This window comes from Lutra lutra, chromosome 12 (assembly GCF_902655055.1).
Source record: "Lutra lutra chromosome 12, mLutLut1.2, whole genome shotgun sequence".
Taxonomy (NCBI): Eukaryota; Metazoa; Chordata; class Mammalia; order Carnivora; family Mustelidae; genus Lutra; species Lutra lutra.
Genome location: NC_062289.1, coordinates 93,732,008 through 93,738,990, shown reverse-complemented (window position 1 = coordinate 93,738,990; position 6,983 = coordinate 93,732,008).

Sequence of the window (6,983 nt, the reverse complement as noted above, 5' to 3'; positions counted from 1 at the left end):
CTGGAAAGAAAAGGAATAGCTATCTGATTTCTGACATCAGTGGGTTTTGGAAAGAAAAATATTTCAAGTCCTTGAGAATGGACAGAACCATCAAATGTGTCCTCAGGGTACTGAGCTGGCAGTCAGCAGCTTGTGCTGCCTCTCACAGTGACCCCCAGGGCACCAAGCCTCTCTGTGCAGGGAGCCTCCCCAAGGCCACGGCCAGCCAGGCCTGGATTTGACGTCATCCTCTCGGGCAGCTGGCGATGTTTATGCTCATGCTGAAGCCACTAAGGTCTCTGGTGCTCTATTTCCTTGAAACAGGGAGCTGGCAGGTGGACATCGCAATACTAGGGGCAGCTGATGAGGGGAGGCATGGTTGTTAAGACTGGGGGAGGCTCCCTGCCAAGGACAGGGCTTGCTTAGGGGAAAGCTTATCTAGGGGTATCCTGCTTGCTATTCCGATTGTGGCTTTTCCCAATGAGAGCACCTCCAATTCCTGGACTAATATTTGTCTGCTAACAGACTAATCCTAGGAACAGACACTGAAACCTTTTTCAAAGCATACTGCAGGGGAAGTCAGGGTGTTACAACCACCACCTCAAACCTCTGAATAACTTGTCTGAGCTGTTCAGCATCATTAGCTCCTTTAATTAGGGAATCAACTGTGTCCCTGGACTGGGGTGACAGAAATGATCCTCAATGGAACACCCAGTCTAGAGGGAGAGACTGACAAATAAACAGTTATTACAACCAGTGTGAGGGGTTCTACAATGGGAGGCAGTGCAGCATGCACCTTGGTGTCAAGTTTAATTCCCAGGTCTGCTACTTACCTATGTAATCAAGGGGAAGTCAAGTTACCTCTTAGATTTTCCACCTGTGAATTAGAGTCATTACAAGGACTTAACAGAATAAAAGTTATTAGCTAACATTCATTAAGCACTTACCGTCAGGGTGCCTGGGTGGCTCCGTAGGTCAAGTGTCTGCCTTCGGCTCAGGTCCTGGGATCAAGCCCCACATTGGGCTTCTTGCTCAGCAGGGAGTCTGCTTCTCTCTCTCCAATTCTCCCTGCTTGTGCTGTGTGTGTGTGTGTGTGTGTGTGTGTGTGTGTGTATGAAATAAATAATTCTTTTAAAAAATATTAAAAAAAAAAAAAAACACTTAGCATGTCCTGGGCCCTTCACAGCTACAACAGTCCTATGAGATAGGTGCTATTCTTATCCCCATTTTACCGGTGAGGCAACTGAGGTACAATGGGAGATTAAGCCATTTGCCTAAATTTCACGGCCCTTTAAGTGACTGAGCCAGGATTCAAATCCAGAAAATCTGGTCTTAAAACTTGCATGTTTAGGGGTGCCTGGGTGGCTCAGTGGGTTAAAGCCTCTGCCTTCGGCTCAGGTCATGATCCCGGGGTCCCGGGATCAAGCCCCACATCGGACTCTCTGATCAGCGGGGGGCCTGCTTCCTCTTCTCTCTCTCTCTCTTCCTGCCTCTCTGCCTACTTGTGATCTCTGTCAAATAAATAAATAAAATATTTTTTTAAAACTTGCATGTTTAATTACTGTGATACTGCTTCAACAACTCAAATAATGTTAGCACAAAGTGGAATGCTCAAAAATTGTAAACTATTATTATTATTATTGCCATGATTAAGAGAAGGTGTATAAGGTCATGGAAGCAGAGCATAAGGGCCTGGATTATAGAGGGGCAATACAGGAAGTCTTTCTGTAGGAGGTGACATCTAAGTCATGGATCCTTCCCAAATAAATATAAATGAGTCAGGGACAAATTTGAATTGGGAGGGAGATAAAAAGAGTTTTCCAGGCAGAGAGAAAAGATAAAGGTACTATATCTGGAATTCCAAACAGTTCCTTAAGGCTGGAGGTGTGAAGGCAGGGAAGGAACAAGAACTTAAAGGGTCCTGCAGGTAGTACTGAGTTAAGATTTTATCTGAAGGGTACCGAGAAGGCTTGGTTTTAAGCTAGGAGAGAGATGATCAGCTTTGCAATTTACAAAGATCCCTGGCTGTAATACACCTGGAGGTTTGCACAGGGGGCTGGCTGTGAAAGTCTGTTTCTTTGGGGGCAGTTAGGGCAGGCAGAATAGTGTAGCTTGCCAGTTAGAGCACCAGATTCAGATCCTGAGCCTCCTCAGTTGACTCTCTTGGCCCTAGCCCTCCCTACTCAGGGACCTACAGCAAGGCACTTATTTCTCTGAGACTTCCTTTCTTCGTTTATAAAGAGGACAACAACTGGCAATCTTCACAATCTGTTGTGAAGTTAAATGTGATAGTGTAGGTAGAGAACCTGGAATGTGGGATGTGCACAGTGAAGGTAACTATTATTTATTTCCATGGTTCCCCCACCCCTCTGAGTAGTTTTTGGTGAGCAGACCACAGGTGTCATCCATCTCTTTATTCCCATAGAACTTGGGGCTCAATTATTTTCCCCTACTGGTCCCTGTTTGGGCTCATACACATGTCTGCACCTGAAGCTTCTCTGAGGCTGGCCCCTCCTGGCTAGAAGTGCTCTTCCCACCCTATTGCCCATCTATGTCTACACACACCCACCCCGTCCTCTCCTTCAGGCAGCCTTTCCTGATTAAATCATGGCTCCCTGTTGTGGTCCCTCAGTGATGTTTAAGCTCACTCTACTGTGTATGAAGAACATTCTATGCCCTCATTTACACTCTGAGCTCCAGGACAGCCTCTCCCCCTTTTCCCCCTGATTCTTCTGAATTCCATACAGCACAGAGCAGGCATAACAAAATAGTTAAGAACTCATGTTCTTGGGGCACCTGGATGGCTCAGCCAGTTAAGCGTCTGTCTTCGGCTCAGATCATGATCCTGGGGTCCTGGGATCTGCATCCAGCTCAGCAGGGAGTCTGCTTCTCTCTCTCCCTCTGGCCCTCCCCCTGCTTGTGTGTGAGTTCTCTCTCTCTTTCAAATAAATAAATTCTTTTTTAAAAAAGATTGTATTTATTTATTTATCTATCAGAGAGAGAGAGAGAGAGAGCACAAGCAGGCAGAGTGGCAGGGAGAGGCAGGGAGAAAAGCAGGCTTCCCGCTGAGCAAGGAGCCCAGTTCGGGACTTGATCCCAGGACCGCAGGATCATGACCTGAGCTGAAGGCAGCTGCTTAACTGACTGAGCCACCCAGGCATCCCTCAAATAAATAAATTCTTTTTTTTTTTAAGATTTTATTTATTTATTTGACAGAGAGAGATCACAAGCAGGCAGAGAGGCAGGTAGAGAGAGAGGAGGAAGCAGGCTCCCTGCTGAGCAGAGAGCCGGATGCGGGGCTCAATCCCAGGACCCTGAGATCATGACCTGAGCCGAAGGCAGCGGCTTAACCCACTGAGCCACCCAGGCGCCCCAAATAAATAAATTCTTAAAAATTAAAAAAAAAAAAAAAAGAGGGACGCCTGGGTGGCTCAGTGGGTTAAGCAGCTGCCTTTGGCTCAGGTCATGATCCCAGCGTCCTGGGATAGAGTCCCACATTGGGCTCCTTGCTTGGCAGCGAGCCTGCTTCTCCCTCTGCCTCTGCCTGCCACTCTGTCTGCCTGTGCTCACTCCCGCTTCTCTCTCTATGACAAATAAATAAATAAAAAAAAAATCTTTTAAAAAAATAAAAAATAAATTAAAAAAAATTAAAAAAAGAAATCATGTTCAGAGAGCATTCAACTTTTGGGTCGTGAGTTTGAGCCCCATGTTGAATATAGAGATTACTTTTTTAAAAATTATGTTCTCAGACAAGGCTGAATAAAAATCCTGGCTCTGCTACTTTTACTGGACAACCCCCCCCGACCTTTATTATGCATGTAATTTCTATGTCCAGCATGGGGCTCGATCTCACAACCTCATCAAGAATTGCATGCTCCACCCACTGAGCCAGCCAGGTGCGTCTCACTTTCCTTTTCTATGTCTCAGTTTCTTCATCTCAGAAGGAGGAAGATATTAGTGCCTACGTCCTACAATTTTGGGGAGGACTGAATGTGATGATGTGCGTGAAAAATCTCAGCACCTTGCTCAACAAATAGCAATTTGCACTGCATTATTATTAACCTTCCACTGTTAAGTTAAAAGCAAGGCTGGTGTATGTTATGTGAAATATATCTCAATAAAGCTGTTAAACACAACAAAGCAGGCTGCGAAATGTTATGAAATGCAAGTTTCCACTTTTTGTAAAATGTACCAAGAAATACTGTAAAGACTATACTCACATGTTAACAGAAGTAATGTCTCGGCATTAATTTTCTTTTCAAATTTACTGCAATGAATCTATGTCACTTGTGTTATAACAACAAGGGCTTTTCAGGGGCGCCTAGGTGATGCAGTAGGTTAAGAGCCCAACTCTTGGTTTAGTCTCGGATCCTGATCCCATGGTCATGGGGTTGAGCCTCCACCTCTGGCTCCGAGCTCAGCGTGGAGTCTGCTTGACATTCTGTCTCCCTCTCCATCTGCTCCCCCAGCTCGTGGTCTCTCTCTTTAAAATAAATAAATCTCAAAAAGAAAAAAAAAAAAAAAGAACACGGCTTTCACGAAAAAGCAGATTATGAAGTTGCTGCTATTCTTCCCATGAGACCATAAGCCCCATGAGGACAGAGACCCCTTCGCCTCGGGCAGAAAAGACGCTGAACAAACATTGACGCGAGGAGGACTCGTTGGTGGTGTCTCTGGCACCAGCGCCTGCAGTACCGCTCTCTCCCTGTGGGTGGCAGGCTCCGCATGTGCGGGCACCGCCCACAAGTCTGGACAGAGAAGAGTAGTGTCTTCGACCTTCAACGTGGCTGTCCGACCTCAGGATCCCTGAAGGAGAATGGGAGGTGGAACCTGCAAGAGGGATGGAGGGAGCCCGACCCGGGCCTCAGGACTCCTCCTCAATGCCTTGCCTCTGAAATTTTTCCTGCATCTTCCCTGGATTGGAACAAAAAAGAGAAAACTCCACTTCCTGGAGAATGTCCCCACCTCCAATTCACCCCTTAGTGGGAGGCAGACAGGAGAGACTTGACAGGCCCCCTGGGTTGGAGGTGGAGGTGTGGGGGGCGGGAGAGAGAGAGAAAGAGAGATCATCCTGAAAATCTTCGCCTTCCTTACTCATAACTCACAGGGCACTGCACTTGGCATTGACTAACCTTCCCCACCCAGTAGCTCTTTGATCTTAGGAGGAAGGTGTATTGGCATCTTCATTTGCAGAGGAGGGCCGTTGTGGCTTAGAGAGGTAGTCCTCACTTAGTGAGACAGAACTCAGCTGTGTTTGATTCCAAATCTCTTCCCTTGACCCTCCCCTGTGTGTCAAGCTGAGATTATCCTTGGAGGCGGTGTGTGCCCATCCAACTTAACATTAAATTATCAATACTAATAGCGTCTATCTAGCCTACCCTTACTGCAGTACAGGCATTTGACATATATTATCTCATTTAATTTTTCCAACAACCCATGAAGTAAGAAGTACTATTATCCTCATTTTACAGATGAGGAAACTGGGCCTTGGAGAAGCAAAAATTGACACAACTAGAGAAGCTTGACAGAGGCAAGATGCAATGCACAGCTCTCTGACTCCAGTCTTTTTTTTTCTTTTTTTTTAATGTACACTCTACATCCAGCGTGGGGTTTGAACTCATGACCTGGAGATTAACAATGAATACTGTTATGCTGAAAATAAATTAAAAAAAAAGATTATAAAAAAAAAGAGTCACATGCCTCCTCTCTCTCTTTGCTTGCTTCTCTGCCTACTTGTGATCTCTGTCTATCAAATATATAAATAAAACCTTAAAAAAAAAAACTGTTTAAGGAGCACCTGGGTGGCTCAGTGGGTTAAAGCCTCTGCCTTCGGCTCAGGTCATGATCCCAGGGTCCTGGGATCAAGCCCCACATCGGGCTCTCTGCTCAGCAGGAAGCCTGCTTGCCCCTCTCTCTCTGCCTGCCTCTCTGCCTACTTGTGATCTTTGTCTGTCAAATAAATAAATAAAATCTTAAAAAAAAGAGTCACTCACCCCACTGACTGAGCCAGCCAGATGCCCCCAGTACCTGCTTTTTTCTTAATAATTATCTAAGTATTGGAGTATCGAATAGGTAATACATCCACATGGTTCAAATCACCAAAAAATAAAAAGATAAAAATAAAGAAGGAAAAGTCACCTCTCATCCCTGTCCTCCAACCACAGTTTTATTGCAAAGAAGGTCACTGTACTAGAGATTTCTAATGAATCTTCCCAAGATATTCTGTGTGTAGATGACTACCTCTTACACACTCACCACTGAGTTTCTAAAACACAGGAAGGGGGCACCTGGGTGGCTCAGTGGGTTAAAGCCTCTGCTTTCGGCTCGGGTCATGGTCCCAGGGTCCTGGGATCGAGCCCCACATCGGGCTCTCTGCTCTGCGGGGAGCCTGCTTTCACCTCTCTCTCTCTGCCTGCCTCTCTGCCTACTTGTGATCTCTATCTGTCAAGTAAATAAATAAAATCTTTAAAACACAGGAAGGACCAAGTCATTTTCTAGAACTGAGTGTGAGTTCTCTTCACTGACTCTTCAGACGGCCAGAAGTATGGCCTCCTGGGAGAACCTCTAGCCACTTTATGTCTCAACCATGTAGGTCTTCTCCAAGCTCTATATCATGTGTCGTCTTCCAGCCTCCTGTCTCCAGCTTCTTTCCAACTGTTCCAACTGTTGTGATCTCTTTGCCCTTTGAGTCTCCCCAGTCAGAACCCATCTCCCCTCCCTCTTTGCCCCCAGAGGCCTTACCAGCATCTCTCTTGCACATTTCATTATACTGTGTGTGATGGATGGTTGTCTCCCTGTCTGGCTCTCCTGCTAGATTATCAATTTCAGGCATCTCTTGTCAGTGGTTAGGTGGCCTGAGAACAGCACTACCATCCATGCAGTCCCCACACTAACAAACTAGGGATGGGTCTTTCTCGTTGTCTTCTTCCCCTTCATCCTTGCATCTGGTCAACCACCAACTGGATTTTACCTTAGAAATGTCTCTCCTGGGGCACCTGGGTGGC